Source organism: Pyrus communis, chromosome 8 (genome assembly GCF_963583255.1).
Source record: "Pyrus communis chromosome 8, drPyrComm1.1, whole genome shotgun sequence".
In the NCBI taxonomy this organism is placed as follows: Eukaryota; Viridiplantae; Streptophyta; class Magnoliopsida; order Rosales; family Rosaceae; genus Pyrus; species Pyrus communis.
The window spans coordinates 26,846,107-26,863,925 of NC_084810.1; the positions used below are offsets into that span (position 1 = coordinate 26,846,107).

At 35.3% G+C, this 17,819-nt stretch overlaps 1 pseudogene; it reads right to left on the reverse strand.

The window, feature by feature from the left end:
• Positions 1-16,818: 16,818 nt before the first annotated feature.
• Positions 16,819-17,453, reverse strand: LOC137741533 (mRNA cap guanine-N7 methyltransferase 1-like; annotated as a pseudogene).
• Positions 17,454-17,819: the final 366 nt, after the last annotated feature.

Consider the following 17,819-nt stretch of genomic DNA (forward strand, 5'->3'; position numbering starts at 1 on the left):
TATTATTTTTTTTCTAATTTTTTTAATAATAGGGTAAATTGTTATATTTTTAAATGTATACAAAATTATTATTTTTGCACATAAAGTTGGCAGTCACATCAGTACAAATGTGGATTCTATATTTGCTATGTCATCATTTAATAGTTTATTTAACAAATTTTTTAATGGATGTATGAAATTAAAATAAAATGATAAGTAAATATATGAAATTAAAATGTTTTTAAAATATTATAAGAAATTAAAACGACCTCAAACCTGAAAGGATAAAATGTAATTTACCCTCGTTTTTAGCTCTCCTTTCTACGGGGTAGAATTTTTTACACTTCCCTCATCCTGGCTTAAGCAACAAATATTTTAATTTCGATTGACACTACACAGAAGTTTCCTAGACTTTAGTGATCAAAATGTAATATAAAATCGTTTATGATTTTTAACATATTTATAAACTGTAAACAAAGTTGTCCTTGAGATTTTTCGGCGTTGTACGAAAATGTAAACCTCTTAAATAGAGATATCAGATATACATATTAGATGATTCGGATCGCTAAGGTTCGATATAGTGAGGTTTTCACAGCTAATCTCTAATTTTTTATTAAAAAAAATGGGGATCTTGATTTAACTAATCTCTAATTTGGTGGAAGGAGACCTTAAGATGAAGCCATATAACTAATTAAGAGCATCCCAGTGAGGGGCTTTATATGGAGCTTTGTAAAAGAATCTCCCTCAATGATGGGTTATTTCTTTCAGACTCTATAAGAGGCTATATATATTTATTTATATAGTAATTTGATAATGCGATTTTTTTTTTTTTTTTGTGTTAACTTTTCTTAAGTTGATTTTTGGATGTGTTATCTTAAAAAAAAAAATTAGAGTAAACTGCTGATTTGCTCCTTAAACTATCACTTAACTTTCGATTTTCCCCTAAACTTTTTAATTAGAAAATTAAGGACTTAAACTAATTTTTTTGGCCGATTTGCACCCTTATGTTAATTTTTCATTCATTCCATCCAAATTTCTATTAAATGGAAGTATGTGCACAACATTTGAGGGTAGTTCAATCGCTTCATTATTTAAAATAATTGAAAATCTTAGATTTTTAAAATATAAACCTATGCAAATATGTGTGATTCTATAGCTTTTGTGTCTGAAGGTCTAGCGAAGTGATGCTTTTGTCCACGAAGTAGAGTCATGTGGTGTGCACGTGATAAGAGTTAACGTTAATTTGGATGAAAACTAACGGTAGGGGGAAATTAGCCAAAAAAATTTAGTTTAAGTCCTTAATTTTCCAATTAAAAAGTTTAGGGGAAAAAATCGAAAGTTAAGTGATAGTTCAGGGGGCAAATTGGTAGTTTAGCCTTTTTTTTTTTATGAATCTTTCAACCTAAAAAAGTTCAAATTCTGACAAAGTTAAATTTTCTCTTATGAAATGTTCGTTATATTAGATTCTCTTATCTCATTCTCATCCATTAAAAGATACAAACCTCCACATCACTCTCTGAAATAATTTGATTTTCACGTACAACACAACAATTAACCTAGCATCAATTGGTAAATTAGTATTATACAATTTTGAAAAAAATTATTTGAAAATTTCCCCAGCAATACCGATAAATTTTAAATCAATTTGAAATTTTAATTCTTATGGAATTTAAAACAATCATTAATTAGCCATATTGCAAGAAAAATACGTAAGAAAAAAGAATTAAAAAAAAAAGAATAAAAAGAGAGTATAAGTGTATCTGCAAGTGGAAGGAGCGTGATAGAATTTGGCTCAGATGAGTTGCTACTTTTCTCATGGGACCCACTTTTTGGGGGGCTAGATGTAGCCAAATTTTATGCTACCTAAGGCCATCTCCAACAGGGTCGACCAAAGGATAGTCATTTTTGACATAAAACTCATCTCCAATGGAGGTCTAGGCCAAAAACCCTTAGGACCTACCGGGCCAAAATCCAGGCATATGGCCAACAGGCTGGCCATCCTTAGCCAGCCAGTCAACCTATCCAGATGGGCCAAGCTGGATTTTTTTTTAAGACTAAATTTATAAAAAAAAAATGAAAAATGAAAAATTCTATTTTTATTTTTTATTTTTTATAAATACCTAAGACATTTTGTCACATCCCGACCCGGGGCGCACCACTTCCCGGGCCCGCTCCACCACCGTAGCACGATATTGTCCGTTTTGGGCCCCGACCACGCCCTCACGGTTTTGTTTCTGGGAACTCACACGAGAACTTCCCGATAGGTCACCCATCCTGGGAATGCTCTCGCGCGCTAATCGCTTAACTTCGAAGTTCCCATGAAACCCGAAGCCAGTAAGCTCCCAAAAGGCCTCGTGCTAGGTAGGGATGAGAATATACATTTAAGGATCACTCCCCTGGGCGATGTGGGATGTTACAATCCACCCCCCTTAGGGGCCCGACGTCCTCGTCGGCACATACGCGACTAGGGTTAGGCTCTGATACCAAATTGTCACATCCCGGCCCGGGGCGCACCACTTCCCGGGCCCGCTCCACCACCGTAGCACGATATTGTCCGCTTTGGGCCCCGACCACGCCCTCACGGTTTTGTTTCTGGGAACTCACACGAGAACTTCCCGATGGGTCACCCATTCTAGGAATGCTCTCGCGCGCTACTCGCTTAACTTCGGAGTTCCCATGAAACCCGAAGCCAGTGAGCTCCCAAAAGGCCTCGTGCTAGGTAGGGATGGGAATATACATTTAAGGATCACTCCCCTGGGCGATGTGGGATGTTACACATTTCTACACTCTTTCTCACATCCTTTTCACCCTTCCATACTATATTACCTTATTTTATTTCAATTCTTCACATTCTATTCACCTCAAACATTCTTTTCATACACACCCCTCTCTTACTTCTTCCAATAATCTTTCCCTTAATTTTTTCAATAATTTTCGAAGGGCCACATCTTCAAGTGGCACTCAAAATGTGTCCAGAGGCTTATTCATTTAGCGATAAGTGTCACTCAAAATATGTTCGGAAACCTTGTTTTAGTATGATAGTTGAATTCAATTAACCAACAAAATTAAAGAACAAACTTAAAATAATAAATTATTGAGGGGGCTAAAAAATAGCCCATTTCGGTTGGAGATGATATATAAATATGGTTTGGCACTGTTAATTAAAAAATAATTTATTGCAAGGCTATAATCTGGACGGGGGCTAAACATAGCCCTTTCGGTTGGAGATGACCTAAGAAAGGAAGTTACTAGCCCAAGTGATGGATATAGTGTCATTTTCTGACTCATTGGAGATTAAATTTCTCACTTAAGTTGAAATTGTTGTAACCTCGTAGAAGATAAAACCTCTATTAGAGATGCTCTAAACGAACACTAGCTAGCTAGTCGTCCACACTCTCTCCTCTCGCTATTTGATAATTTTTCTCTCTTATTCATTGCACATTTCCAAAGCTTACTTTCTCCTTCCAATGCACTTTCAAAGAAAATTTAAGGAGAAATCCCCTCTCTGTCACACTGGTGGGTTCTCCGCCCCCCGCCCGCCCGTCCGCGGCGGGATCTTCCACCAGGCCAAACTCTACCAAGCCTATATATATATATATTTTTTTTTCCTTCTCTTTTTTAAAACTATTTTTTATCAATTTTATTTGTTAATATTTTCTTAAAATACAATTTCATAAGAGAAGTGTTATTGGCACTCCAAAAATCTCATTCTACACTCCTCACAAGTGTATTTTGTTTCCAAATATAGAAGGTTTGGAGTGTAGAATGAGATTTTTGGAGTGCCAATAACAATTTCATTTCATAAATTATTTATATAAAATAATGTTACCATTCCTAAAAATGATGTCACGGTTTCAAAATTGTAACACCGTTTCTAAAAATAATTGATCTCAAAAGAGACCAATTCATAATAGCACCTTTGTATATACGTATTAAATTACCAGGGAGTTCCCCATGACTGTCCCACCGGAATATTAATCCCCTGCCTTCTCCGTAATTTTGGCCTCTTCTTTGGAGTCATAGCCTTCTTCATATCCATCACCATCCCATTTCCTTTGTGGTTCAAATGTATTGCCTATTCTATCTACGTCACCGTCTTCCTACTTGTCGTTCTCTGTAATCTTCACTTCAATAAATATTACAAATCTCACGGTTTTAAGTACCCTACCCCAAAGAATTCAATTTCTAAAACCGCCATTAATCCTGCGGTAGAATCATGCCGAGGTGGTACTAATACCGTTGATGATCAAGCATGCACCAATAGTAATGCATGATGTGAAAGAACCCTCATGTAACGAGGGTGAATATACATATCCCGACTAGTGCCATGCGGTACTAGGGACTAAATATGTACACAACTACTACATATCTTGACCACCAACACATGTTGATCTCATCTCTATTAAAAAGATGGTACAAATGTAGTAAGAGTATCATTTTTTTTTGTTTAATCAAACACATAAGAGCATCTCCAAGAGACTCTATAAAAGGAGAAATTCTAGGATCCGACAACGGACCATATGTCTGTGCAGACCCATACACAATACACCACATACCCCATTTTTTATGATTTGTCATGCTAACCATACTCCACTTTAGTCCCACCATCTATCTTACAGTAACCTTAATTCGGTTTCCCTATCCAAAAACCTCTCTTATAAAGAGACTATATAATAGCAAGAGTTGCTTTTTAAGTTTATAGAGTCATTGTTCAATTCTCAAATGTTAAGAAAATTAATAAAACTCAGGGGTGGGCTAGCGAGTTGAGGATAACATAAAGAGAGAAAGTGGTCCTGAAAAATGAGTGGTTTGAGATTATTCTTTTTGAAATGATTAATAATAGAATATACAAAGTCGGTTAAAATAGAGAGTTTTGTTGAAAATAAAAAGTTAAAAAGCCTGGCTAAAGTAGTTTTTCAATAATATTCACGCGCTAAACTAGCATAAATTTAACAAAACTGTTAGAGATGCTCTAAGAGCAAAAATAAAAAGATGATTATGGATTTGGGGTGTGTTCTTGCGTTGTGTGGGCTGAGAGTGAACCCCAATTTAGGTGTTGGGTTTATACATGTTTATTTACATATTGATTTGTGTAATCAATAAGATCTAAGTTGCTTTATATATCTATATTTTATATTATTATTGAGAATTTGAGAGAAGTTTCTTTATCAGCAATGAAAAAATACACAATTATGCAAGTCCAATATAAAATTTCCATATACAAAAGGTATAGAAACGAAAAGACAAAAGCAAAAATAACAGGATAATGGGACATATATAAAAACGTGTGTAACTATAACATAAAAATATAATGAAAATGTCATTGAAACTTTTGTAATAAAACTTCACGTCAAAATAATTAAGCTAGAAATAATTTTTGGAGTGTAGGGAGGGAATAACTTTAGCTCACTGTAAATCTACAAATTATCAATATTATTTAGAGTGTAAGGAGTGAATAATTTTAGTTCACTGTAAATCTACAAATTAAATTGAATAATTACCTGATTTACATCCATTTAAAAAAGAAGTAGAGAGTAGAAGGATGAGGGGAGCTGAGCTCTTTTGCTTTTCTTGTCTTGTGTCAAATAGCTTATTCATGATTTTATTTAACGAAATTACGCCGTTTGTTATGAAAAAATAAAAAATTGATTCTTTGAGACATAATTGGTGACATCACTGCTAACCTACACGATGCCTTCTTTCGATATATGAATCTTCCCTTTGCGTCGTCTTTACCATTTTATAAATATGCATCTTTTATCATTCTTCACAACTTTCCATTTTAACTTTTTGTAATTCAACTTTTATCCTCAACCATTGTATTTCAACTTTTATCCCCATCCACAATTCGACTTTGTCCCTTTTTATAAAAGAGTTTTAATGAAAAACTTACGGTAAGATTTATTTTAACAAAAAATCATATTTTTATATTAAAAATCAATCCTGATATTATTCATTTTACTCTTTATTTTGTTCTTATCGTTAAAACTCAAAGTATTCAAACATTTTTCATTAGTTTTCCTTTCTTATAATAGTACCATTTAAATCTTAAAAAAATTAATGAAAATAACTTGAAAACTTTGAGTTTTAACAAAAATGTATTATAAGTGAATAATACCATGATTGATTTTTTAAAATAAAAATATGGTTTTTCGTTAAAATGAACAGTATCGAAAACTTTTCGTTAAAATCCCCTTAAATCTTTTCATATGTACCAATGTCATAGCCAATGAACAAAACCAGGGGTTCCATTCTAATTTCCACTCAAAACTTTATGTTTAAATATTAAAATTATTTTATATTAAATACTAATTTTCCTTAAATAAACTCTTTTGTGACAGACCTGAGCTCAGTGGCAAAACTGGTTATCACAATAAGCAAGATAATATTTTTTTTTTAAACAAACGATATTATCTACGTTAAACAGAATTAAAGTGAAATAAGTTTTTCAATAAGTTAGAAATAATGTGATTCAAACTTGCTTTTAATGAGAATCAAACTTTAACACCTCTCATTTACAAATGAATAAAAACTGTAATACTAAATGGTTGAAGCAAGATAATTATCAAACCCTAAAACTATATTATTTAATCCCTAACTATTAATTTTTATAATTAATTCTTTCTTCTTCTTCTTCTTCTTCTTCTTTCTCGAAACCTCCATCTTATCTGCCTCTGCACTCTCCCTCTTTTTCGTCCGTCCTAACCTCAATCCTCTCTGCCTCCTAAATGCTTGCTTCATAAAGCTTGGCCTGAATATTTGCATTCTTAGAATTCCCATTTGCAGAGAATTTAACCAACCAAACTCCTTTTAAAATCTCACTTGCTTTCATTGAAATCCCCAGTTCCTACTAATTGCCATTCCATTTTCTCGCTCAATTTTCTCACCAACCAAACACCTTTCAAAATCCCCAGTTCCTACTAATTACTCACATTGTCTATCGTATCAGATTCAGATCACGGTTCACGGAAAACGACGGAGTTGGATGTTGAATTCCCGCGATGCAACGCGATTGCTGGGGGAAGAATCAGCGAAAGTGGGTGTTTGGTAAGTGAGAAAATTCAAGGCGTTTGTGAGAGAGAGAGAATGATATGTGTGTGTGATTTGAGATACCAAAAAGACCCAGATGGTAGAAGACTGCAAATCACCGACCCAGATAGAAAAAGATCCTTGTTTCGGGGGATTGAAGATCTTGTAGGTTCGATTGTGGCAGAAGGTTCGAACGAGGTAGACGGAGCGTTGGGGTCTTAGCAGTGATGTGATATTGAACTTTTAGCGAGGGAGACAGTCGTAGCGAGTCTGGGACCTGGGTTAATCCCATTAAATTTAATCCTGTACCTACTAAACATGGAACTACACTAATAACTAGTCATGTGATATTGGTGCTCCTGCCGAGCCCTTTCTCCCTGTGGGCCAGCCCCTGCAGCCCAATCTTGTACCGTACATTTCTAATTATAAAGGTTTTTTGTTTTTTTGTTCAATTACGTAATTAGCAGATAATCTTAGGTTACTTAATTAATTATTGTTTATTAAAAATTGAAACTTTGGTAGAAGGAGACGTGAAGACCCAATTTTAATATCATAAAATAACACAGAAATTATACTTTTTCAACAAAAGGTGGCAATGATACTCGAAAAGCTCTTCAGAATGACTTTGGAGTCTTCAGACCAATGGTTGCATTTAGGACCAATAAACATTCGAAAGCTCGAACTACTCGTCTTGGAACTATGTAGCTTTCATGTTGCATTACAAATCTTTTGTCCTACCGCAATTCAGCTTTTGTCCCCCAGCAATTCAGCTTTGCACAAAAAACAATTGTAGTTGCCACTTTGTCCCGCTTAATTCTTATAAAAATACCATTTTAAAATATAGTCGCCAACCACAATTGATGAGAAAACTTACTGAAATTTAGTAGTTGATGAGAAATCTTTATTCAAGTGCGAAGATACGGTACCTCAAGGAAGAGGTGTGATGTTCACACATTTTTTTTTACTTCTCATATAATTTTTTAATTTTCGACCGTCGGATCGGATGAATTAAATAATATCAAATAATATAAATTAATAAAGATGTGTAAGAAGTACAAAAGGATGTGTGGATAGCACACCCCCTCAAGGAAAACCTTTATTTTAGTATTTTAGTAAATTTTGTCATTGGTCTGTCAAAAAGTTCATAACCCGGATGCTATTCGCCGTTTGCAACTTCATTTCTTATAATATACCATTTAAATCTTTTCAAATGCTATGAACTTTGAACAAACAGCCTAGACAAATTTACTTCAAGACAAACCGGGAGGTTCCAATCTTATTTCCATTCAAAACTATATATATTAAAAGCTTTTTAGTCAAAAAAGTCATTATGATTCCCATAACTTTTCATTTTGGTATTTAAAATATAAAATCAATAGAAGTGGTCCTTGAGTTTGTTCGTCATCAATCATTTTAGTTATTCTATCACAAAACTCTGTTAAATCAGGAATAAAATGACAAAAATACCATATCATTTTGGCCAATTATTTATTAAATTACGGGTAAGTTTGTCATTTTGGTCCCTATTTAACATAGATTTTTTACAAAATAACTAAAATAATTGATGGTGGACAAACTCATGGACTAGTTTTAAACGAAGAATACCAACCTTATAAACCATTTTGAATAAAAAGCCTATACTAAATACTTACTTTTCCTAAAACTATAATATATTAAAATGCTAGATTAGACTAATGTACTAATTTTGCTAAACTATAATATATTCAGATAAAAGGCATATTAATGTACTAATTTTTCTAAATTATAATATATTCATATAAAGGGCACTAATTCATAACAGCACTTTTGTACTATTCCCATAACACAAAGAGGGACTGTGAATTTGTTTCTGAACATCATCTCTTAATGTTTCGCTTGATCAGTTTTATTTCTTCAATCCATCTAATAGAAAGATAGAGAAGTATGCGTGCAGTGGAGAAGGATGTTCATAAATCATTTCTTGTATTGTTAGCTCATAATCATATCCACGAATGTGTGTTGTTAGCTATAATTAATTAATAATGGGTTTCTTTCCTTTTGGCTTATTTTTTATATGAATAATGCTAGAGAAATCAAAATTTAAAATCAAATTATGTCATTAATAGAAAATAAGTACATTAGTCGACACTTACTTATTAATATAATAATCAACAACCACATCATTTAGTTTACACAATTTAATTATAAATTTACTGCCTAGCATTATCCTTTTCATATTAATTACCAGGAAGTTACCTCCCGTCAAAAAAGGTATATGGACCTTCCCGCACTTGGTCTGATAGGCGGAGTCCATTTCTTTCTCTTTCATTCTTCCCTCCTTATATTATACATAAATCAACATTTCTAACTACTAACCATTCTCATTATCAACTATCTCTGCTACATTTTCATCTCCATCTACTTAGTGCAGATGAATTGTGTTGTTAATACTGCTTGTGATCACTACTTAAAGCCTTTTCTCCTTGCACTTATTGCCAAGACAATCCAACTAAAACTTCTGATTGTTAGTCCTTTTGACCGTGATCACGGTTGCGATTATGACCTAGAGGCCACAATGCAACCAGTTCCAGATGGGAGGACTAACTATAAGTACTCCACCAACAACTTCGATTGGGCAGAGATAATCGTCGTTTTTTGCTTGACAACAGCGATTGGACTAGCATTTCTCCCTTTCCAAATTCCCTTGCACCTCCCTCTCCCTGTTATCTTTTCCTTTCTTGGACTATCAATCTTACTTGCCTTCACTTGTATCTTGGTAAGCAAATTTATTCACTTTAACTACTGTCCCGCCGGAATATCAGTCTCCCGAATTTGCCATCATTTTGGCCTCTTCTTTGGAGTCACAGCATTCTTCATATCCATCACCATCTCATTTCCTTTATGATTCAAATTTACTGCCTATTCTATCTACGTCGCCTCCTTCCTCCTTATAACACTTTGCAATCTTCACTTCAGTAAATATTACATACCTCATAGTTTGAAGTACCCAACCCCAAAGAATTCTAGAACCGCCGTTGATCCTGCAATAGAATCATGCCGAGGCGGTACTAATGCCATTGATGACCAAGCAAGCACCAATAGTATCGTGTGATGTGAAAGAAGTCTCATGTAAGAAGGATGTGTTGGAAAATATTAATGTTTAGGTTTATTTTGTTGTTTGAGTTTTTGGCCTAGTTCATTAGAGTTTTCGTGTCCTTACTTATTAGGGATTATGGTTGCTTTATTATAAATAAGGTGCTTTTTTATTTTTATTTTTTCTTTTAGATAGGGGATTAGTTGGCGGCTTCGTCATGGCAATCCATCCTTTTGGGGGCCAGAAAGACTTATACAGGCATTTCAATCTCCTCTGTCCAACACCATGTTGTTCACCTGTGCCAGGAATCTAACCAGGACGTGTCGTGTAGAATACAAGTCTAAAATTCGTCCCTAATCATTAGGCCATAATGTAGTTTTAAGTTTAGTTGTCTCGACAATCATGTTCCTGTATTATTCATTATAAATAATATTCGTAGTTTGTAATTGGTTTATTTTATTTTCAACTTGATATTAGAGCTGATTTAATCCTTTGAATTTAATCTGCTCATTTAGTATCAGTTTGCCTGTCGTTTCTTCCTTTTTGTTTTTTATGATCGTTGGTTTCGTTGTTCAGTAAAATTTGTCGTTCGTTTCATTAGTTGTAAAAAATCTGAATCTGAGTCGCCACGCCGGGCCGCTCAATACCATTGTTGTTGCCGCAACTAGAAGCTGTTGTACGCAGATCGCTTGCCCTCTGAACCCAGAAACTGCTGCCGCCTGACTTCGACGTCGTGGACTTAGTAAGAACCACCCAAAGCCCTACCCGCCACCACTCGCGGTCTGGAATCATACCAAACCGTCTCACGCCACTGCCTCGCCCCCGATCCGATCCCGTGGAGTCCGACCCGTCTGCTTGAATCGATCTGATCAGAACTGCAAAACCGCCACGCCACACCCCGCCTGCAACAACCCGCACTAGTATCAGAATTCCGTCCTAGCTGCTTTCTGCGCAATCTGCCGGACCAGTACCCCTCACCTGAATCCGTGCGATGCCCCCGTCTGTCTGACCTGAACCCGGGCTACTCGCTGACATGAAGAACCCAGAAGCTACACTAGAATGGAAGTCATGCAAATCCGTAGAAGTCCTACGTGCTGCACCGTGTTTTTTGTGTTGCTATAAAAAAAAAGGAGAATAAAGGGAGAAGAAAAGTTTGCATGTTTGTAGGACCTGCGTTTTTTGTTAGGCCACTGGTGGTTTGAGACCCGCATGGGTGACTGCGTAGTGGAATCTGTCTGTCTGTCCGTCTAAGCCAGTTTGTTATGAGTTTGATGGAAGTATTGGAAAATATTAATAGGAATGTGCTATCCACACATCTCATTTTACTTCTCACACATTCCTTGATAATTTCTGTCCGTTGATCTTCTTCAATTCATCCGATCTGACAGCTGAAAATTAACAAAGTGTGTGAGAAGTAAAATAGGGTGTGTGGATATCACACCCTTATTAATATTTAGGTTTATTTCATTGTTTGGGTTCTGGGCCTAGCCCTTTAGAATTAGATTTTTGTTTTCCTACTCCAACACTTGGAGTAAAACTCAAATTTTAAATTCTAAACCCACCCTAACTTGCTCCAACTGTTGGGCTTTAACCCAAAACTCATTTTTTGGGCAAATTTAGGTCATAATTCCTCATGGGTTAGTGGACTGGCCTACCATTGATGTGCATTTTTTTTAGTTTTATATTTATACATTCATTGAATTTAACGGCTAAGATCTAATATGATCAAATCTAATGATAAAAAGAAAGATTTAACGGTCTCAATGTAAATCTGATGGCTAAAATATTTAAAAAAAACTTCTTCCATGTATTTCATATTCTTTCATATTGTTCCATGAGTTTCATAGTGTCGGTTTAGTATTTTTCAATACTTATCGGAATTCAAATATTTTTAAGTTAAAATATCCATAAAATTAAATTAGAATAGTCAACGTAATTATTTTTTTAAAGTTAATTAAAGAAAAAAAAATTATCCTAAATTATAATTTAATCATCTCGGGCTAAAATTTAACTTAAAAGGGTTAGAGCAAAGAAAAACTATTTTAGGTTAAAAACTAATTATTTTCTTAATGTTTTACTTGATATTTGTTCAATCCAATGGATAAAAAAAAAAAAAAAAGAGAAGTACGCTAAAAAGGATGTGCATAAATCATTCTCCTATATTAGTGGCTCACAATCACATCCAGGAACGCACGCGGAAGCAAATGTTGCTAGCTATAATAGATTAATTATAAATTTCCTTCCTTCTACTTCCAACTTTCATATTGAGTTTCCAGGAAGTTCCCTCCCGTGAAAAAAAAGTATGGACCTCCCAAGCAGCACTAATTCTGATAGAAAGAGTCCTTATATTATATACACCTTTGTGCGGAATAAAATGAAAATGAATTGTGTCGTTAATACTGCTTGTGGCGACTACTTAAAGCCTTTTCTCCTTGCACTAATTGCAAAGACAATACAACTGCTCAAACTTCTGATAGTTAGTCCCGTTGATGGCGATCGCGATTGCGATCATGACCTAGCAATGCAACAAGTTCCAGATGGAAGGACTAATAACTACCACAACAACTTAGATTGGGCAAAAAGATAATCGTCATATGTTTTGCTTGACAGCGGCGATCGCGATTGCGATCGTGACCTAGAAGCCGCAATGCAACAAGTTCCAGATGGGAGAACTAATAACTACCACAACAACTTAGATTGGGCAAAAAGATAATCGTCATATGTTTTGCTTGACAGCGGCGATTGGACTAGTGCTTATCCCCTTCCAAATTCCCTCCGGCCAGCTCGCTCTCCTTGTAATCTTTTACTTTCTTAGACTATCAGTCTTACTTGCCTTCACTTGTATCTTGGTAAGCAAGTTTATTAACTTCAGCTACTGTCTTGTCGGAATATTAGCCCCCGCCTTTTCCACAAAGCCTTTTCTTTGGAGTCACAATCTTCTTTATATCCATCACTGTCCTATTTCCTTTGTGATCATGTTCTACCTACGTCGCCGCCTTCCTACTTGTAGTTCTTTGTAATCTTCACTTCAATAAATATTACAAACCTCATGATTATATGTACCCTACCCCAAGGAACCCAATTTCGAAAACCGTCATTGATCCTACGGGAGAATCATGCCGAGGCGGTGCTAGTACCACTGATGATCAAGCATGCACCAATATTATTGTGTGACGTGAAAAATACTCTCATGTAACAAGGATGTATATACATATCCTGACTAGTGCCCTGTAGTACTAGTGACTACATATGTACAACTACTATTTATAGTTTAGCTAGATTTATTCCCCAGAATGGGGATCTCTATATTTGTCGTAGGTTTTTGAAATGTCAACTGTTGTTTGTTCTGTTTGGAGTTTACTTGTCTGCAGCCTCTCACTAATGCTATTTTTCATCTAATCTTAGTTAATTGATTTGTTACTTCTTTACATTTCTTTTAGTGTAAGTACTTGTGTCTACCATTTATTGTTCATAACATTGTGACGTATTTTAACCATTCAAATGTCAAAACTGGAACAGTTAATTTTCTTAAAATTTAATGAATCACATAAGAGCATCTTCAAGAGAATAAAAAAACCAATAGAAAGCTAATTTAAAGAGCAAAATTCATAAAAATCATCTCCAAGAGACTCTATAAAAGAGAAATTTGCGTGTTTCGGCAACGGGTTCATGGACACCATGTGTCCGTGCATACCCATACAAAAAACACCACATACCTCACCCACTCTGATTTGTCATGTTAACCCTACCACACTTTGGTCTCGTCTTCTCTCTCACATCAACCTCAATATAGTTTCTTTTTCCCAAGGGATTTGGATCCTCTCTGGAGGCCAAGGAGAGGTTCCTCCTGACCAACACACGTGGGCCGTTGAATTTTTATCCAACGGCTACAAACAAGAGGTCCCTTTAAGATTATAATATGAAAATCCAACTGCCCACGTGTGTTGGTCAGGAGGATCCTCTCCTTGGCCTCCGAAGAGGATCCAAATCCTTTCCCAAGAACCTCTCCTAGAAAGAGCTCTAGATAATAGCAACCAACTGCCGAACCACACTAAAGGCTATGGTGGGCTATAGTTAAGGAATGGTTTGTGGGAATATATTTTAGTTTATAACCTAATATAATAGACAAAAAAGTGCAAGAAGAAATATTTTTTAATGAAATTAACCTAGCGAGCATTTAGAACAACTAAAAATATAAAAATTACCATGAAAATTGTAATGTCATTTTGTTCAAGATTATTCTATTTTGATTCAGTGAGCTTTATATTATTTTCAATCAATTATTTTTAGATTGCATTTACTTCTGCTTTCATTGTTTTGTTTTGTGCTAGTTGTGTGGTTGTAATTGAGATAGTCTATGTATCAAGTTTTCCATATTCTTCTTGTGTTGCATCTAAATATATGTGAAACTGGATGATTTACTATAATTTTTGCAGATTGCAATTGCAAAACTTATTGAGTTCATGCCAAGCAAATTTTAAAATATACAAATACAAAAGTTACTTAAATTTTTATATACAATACGTATGGAGCAAAAAAATATCATTTGATTTTTGGGTTTAGCTAGCCCACCCATAAAAAAATGTTGACTCTGCCCTTGATAGCAACAATTGCTCTTTAAGTTTATAGAGTCCCTGTTCAATTGCTCTTTAAGTTTATAGAGTCTCTGTTCAATTTCTAAATGTTAAAAAATTAATTAAACTTAAGGGTGGACTCGTGAGCCAAGAATAAAAGGAAGAAAGAAAGTGGTTCTAGAAAATGAGTAGGTTGAGTTTTTTATTTTTTGAAATGATTAATATTAAAATATTTAAAATTTGTTAAATATAGAGTTTTATTGAAAGTGAAAAGTTCAAAAGATTAGTTAAAGTAGTTTTTCAATACTATTCACCTACTAAAGTAGCATAAATTTAACAAAACTGTTGGAGATGCTAAAAGAGCAAAAATAAAAGGAAATCTGTGATTGTGGATTTTTGGGGTTGTGAGGGCTGAGATTGAAGCCCAACTCAGACGTTGGGTTTATGCTTATTATTTATATTTTGATTTATGTAATCAAACATGATATAAATCGCTTTACATATCTATATGTGTGTGTATTTTTTTTTTTTTTAACAAACGATATTATCTACATTAAAATGAGAGGTGGGCTTAGGCTCACAATGAGTTAGCAATAATTTGGTTCAATTTGCATTTGGTGAGAATCGAACCTAAAACTTTTCACTTATAAGTGAAGAGGAATATCATTAGACCGTAGAACTAAGTGACCTCCATATTTTATACTATTATTGAGAATTTGAGAGTAGTTTCTTTATAAGCAATGAAAATAAAAAAATTGTTTTGCAAGTCCAAATAAAACATTTTCACATACAAAGGGAGTTGAAAATAAAACAAACGGTTTACATACCACGAATATTATTTGATTAACGAATAAACAAAGAAACATGATTGTTGAGACTTCTATACTTGGAGACTACATCGTGACTGATTTATTAACTAATGAATAACAAAGCTCTCTATTTGCAATAAACTAACTCTAATCCCTAATCAACAAGGAAATGGAAACCTAATCCTATGGGCTGGGCCTAAAACTCAAATAATAAAAATAAGTTAAATTGTACTAAAACTACCTCAATTTTGGATTGCACCACAATATCATATTTTATTTTTTAAACATTATAATTTTATACTTCATCTTACGAATTCATTGTAATATCAGACATCCGTTTAGTTTCTCTGTCAGAATTTCCCTACCAATTACTAACGTGGCAAGTGTGGAACCTACTGATTGACAAGTGAACTAATACTTAAACCTTTTTTCCTTTTCTTTTTCCCTTATTTTTCTCCGGTTTTCCTTTTTCCCTTTTTTTTTTTTTTTCCCTTCTTCATTTTTTTTTCCTTTTCCCTCCCCGACCTCTGCAACATACGTACCGAAGCCTATACCTCCGACCAGCCCCCATCCTAGATGCCCCACCTCTCCGACCCCAAAGTCCTCACTGCCATTCAACGCACTGTCTCCACCTCTCCCAGACTGGTTCCGTCCTCAAAACCCAAGGCAATCGACCGGACCAAGAGCTCGTCGGGACCACCCTCTCGGCGACCTGCCCGAGCTTGTCAACACCACCCTCTCGAACAACCTCAATCCCTACCATCGCAGAAGCTCAAAATCCATTCAAATCTCATCCTCCAAAAACCCTAACTCGTTGCAAATTAACGAAATTACAGAGACCTCAATTCCATCGAGGACCAGCACGCCTCCCACTAGCCATTCAAATCTCATCCTATCCAACCACCTCCATGGATATGCAGGTGGCTAGAGAGAGAAATGGTTAGGGCTAAGAAAGAGAAATGGAGAGAGAGAGAGAGAGAGAGAGAGAGAGAGAGAGAGAGAGAGAGAGAGAGAGGTGAGGGGGAAGGAAATCGCTTTTTCATTTGACAACCAAATACTATATTTAATATCCAAAATGTTTCTATACAATACAAAATACTTGGTTGCATGCCAAACAACAAACTACTTCCTCATAGAAGCGTTACTGAAAAGTGCTACAAACAAAACTCACTAGTGAGTAAAATAATTTATAAAGTAACATATCCAAACGAGTCCGTAGAGAGTAAACAATGTGGTGACCTGAGCTCTTTTGCTTTCGTATCCGGCCTCGCAGGCTACTCCTTTGCAGCAAAATCAGTGTTCTCTTTTGGTGCGAAAATGATTCTTTGACACATCATTGGCGTGTTCCATTATTTTAATCACTGCTAACCTGCACGATGCTCTCTTTCGATATATGCATCTTCCCCTTGCGTCGTCTACCATTTAGATGCGTCTTATCAAGTTTCTCTCGCTTCCTCAATCAAAATGTGACATACAAATACGTTGCGTCCCATTCATTTTCTGATAGCGTGCTTTGGTCTCGGTTACCATGGCACGATGCACAAATGGTTCGCATTAGCTCCGGATATTCTTGTATTTTTATATACTCGCGTGCACGAATTCATGGGAGTTCTTACAGAAAACTAGCTCCATATCGTACTCTGCTGCCAATGATTTGAAAACATGAAAGGGAACAATCCATTCCGGGCAATCAACATCTTCCAGGTGAAACTTATACTCTATACCAAAGGGGCTTGAACACTTTTCAGAAAAATCTACGTCGAAACGTATCCATTTGTCGCTGTTACCAAAGCTCAACCCTTGATCAGCTTCTCTATGATTTTTGATAATCACATTCGCTCCGCCATTGTTCTAATGGAAGTACCGCCAGGACCAAGAATAGCTGATACATTAGCCAACGTTCGCTGCACACGCGCCTCAGGAATAATGCAAGGCAAACTGACAACTGGCGATATCAAAGGCGGCTTCTTCGGCTAGAGTTTTATCCATACGGACTGTTGGAATTGGCATAAAATCAACATGTGCCTAAACTAAAACAAGAATCAATATATGAAAATGAAAGGAGTAGGTTTGGGATAGCTTGCGTGCAAGCTATCATTGGTACAACTTCCTAGAGTTTGTTTTGGATTTGGTTTTTTGTATTCAATTCGATTTGAGTGTAAAGCTATAAATAGAGAGGCTTAAATTTGCATACTTGAGAGCTAAAATTAGTTTGTGAGTTCTCTTGTATCCGTTGGTAATCAGTAAAGCATTTGTTGGTAGAGAGTTACTCCTATATTGGAGAAACTCATAATTGTGTTGTATTTTTTTTGTTCAACAAGTGGTATAAGAACCCTACATTTCGATTTTGGCTTT